Source organism: Piliocolobus tephrosceles, chromosome 12 (assembly GCF_002776525.5).
Source record: "Piliocolobus tephrosceles isolate RC106 chromosome 12, ASM277652v3, whole genome shotgun sequence".
Taxonomy (NCBI): Eukaryota; Metazoa; Chordata; class Mammalia; order Primates; family Cercopithecidae; genus Piliocolobus; species Piliocolobus tephrosceles.
This window is the reverse complement of record NC_045445.1, coordinates 33,999,554-34,001,642: the sequence shown is the minus strand read 5'-3', so window position 1 is coordinate 34,001,642 and position 2,089 is coordinate 33,999,554. Positions and strand designations below refer to the sequence as shown.

General features: G+C 37.8%; 1 pseudogene; it reads left to right on the top strand.

Moving 5' to 3' along the window:
* Nucleotides 1-946: 946 nt before the first annotated feature.
* Nucleotides 947-1,039, top strand: LOC111535930 (annotated as a pseudogene).
* Nucleotides 1,040-2,089: the final 1,050 nt, after the last annotated feature.

Here is a 2,089-nt window from a genome sequence, read left to right as displayed (position 1 = left end):
AAAAAAAAAAAAAGAAGACACACATGGCCAAAAGATATGTAAAAAATGCTCAACGTCACTAATTATCAGGGAAATGCAAATCAAAACCACAATTAGATATCGTCTGACCCCAGTTAGGGTGGCTGTTATTAAAAAGCAAATAACAGATGTTGGTGAGGATGCAGAGTAAAGGGAAATCATACGCACCGTTGGTGGGAATGTAAATTAGTACAGCCACTATGGGACGCAGCATGGAGATTTCTCAAAAAACTAAACATAGAACCACCATATGATCCAGCAATCTCACGATTGAGTATTTATCCAAAAGTAAAGAAATCAGTATAACCAAAAGATACTTGCACCCCCGTGTTTATTGTAGCAGTATTCATAACAGCCAGGATGCAGAATCAACCTAAATGCTCATTAACAGGCAAATGAATAAAGAAAATGTGATATTTACACACAATGGAATACTATTCAGCCATAAAAATGAAATCCTGTCATTTGCAGCAACATGTGTGGTCATTATGTTAAGTGAAATAAGGCAGGGATGAAACGACAAATATCACATGTTCTTACTAATCTGTGGGAACTAAAAAAGCTGATCTCTTGGGGGTAGAGAGTTGAATGATAGAAACCAGAGGGGGTGGGAAGTGTATGTGGGTGGGGGGTTGATGAAGAAAGATTGGTTAATGGGTACAATCATACAATTACATAGAATAAATAAGTTATAATGTTTGATAGCAGAGTAGGGTGACCATAGTTTGCAACAATGCATTGTACATTTCAAATAGCAAGAAGAGAGGACTTTAAATGTTCCCAACACATAGAAATGATAAAGACTCGAGGTGATGGATACTCTAAATACCCTGACTTCATTAATACACATTCTATGCATGCAATGAAATACCACATATACCCTATAAATTTATACAAATATTATGTATCAATTTAAGAGCATGTGTGTAAGACTATACTTTCAGGAGTCACTTCTATAGTTTGTTAATAGAGAAGTTTCTCTGAACGGATAGAGATAAAAAGCATGTATGTACTGTGTATATAAATGTGCCAAAAATTTCTGGAAAGATACACACACAAATGTACACACAATATACACACAAAATTATTGCCAGTCATTACCTATGGGGAAGGAAGGGAAGAGTTAAGGAGGGGAGGGAGAATGAGGTGGAGTGGGGCAGGACGGGGCAGGACACAGCAGGGGCACTTTAAATGTGGTCATTTAGAGAGCACAGTGTTGTGACTAGTTGAGCTCAAATCCGGATTCTGGTATTTCATATCTGGTTAATCTTGGGGAAGTTACTTCCTTTTCCTCAGTTTCTTAATTCAAAAAAGAGAAAATACTAATAGTATATACTTTATAAGTAATTCTGAGAATTAAATGTGTTAATACCTCAACGCACTTGCAACAGTTCCTGGTACATGGTAAGTCCTCAGTAAACATTAGCTATTATGGTTGTCATTATGCTTCTGTGTTGTTTGGATGTTATATAATGTTGGAATATTCATGTACTTCCTTTGAAAAAGCCAAGAGAAAGGGGCCAGTAGAGAGTGAGAGGTTGAAAATGGGAAAGAGGTAATAATAGGTTGAGTATGGCTAGTGAGGAGACCTGTACATGAATGGGCTCTACAATGCACATGGAGGAATTACACCTAGATTGGAAGAGGGATATCTTTCATTTTAACAGCAGAAAAGGATGGCTGTGAATACATTTCTAGTTTGGTAGTAGGAAGTTTGTTTCCATCTGGAGACTTCTATCTTATCTTTAAGAGGTGAGTTCTTTGGGGCAGCTGAGGAGTTGGAGTTTTAAGGAAAATAAAGAAGATTGAGAAGTATCATTTGGGAAAATGAGAGAGTGAGTTGAAAATATGACAGGAATCCCCAGAAATATTGAAGGTCCACTTGATGTTGGTGACCACGAATTCAGAGTGGTACCAACCTGTTCATCTATGTGACTTTCTCTTGCAGTGCTTAACACCCCTGGGGGTAGGAGTGAGAAGAAAGGCTGTGAACCAGATGCCAGCATCTTTGATGAATGAGTACAGGACAGCAAAGAGGTGGAGTCAAGGTGTAACCAAATATCATGAAACT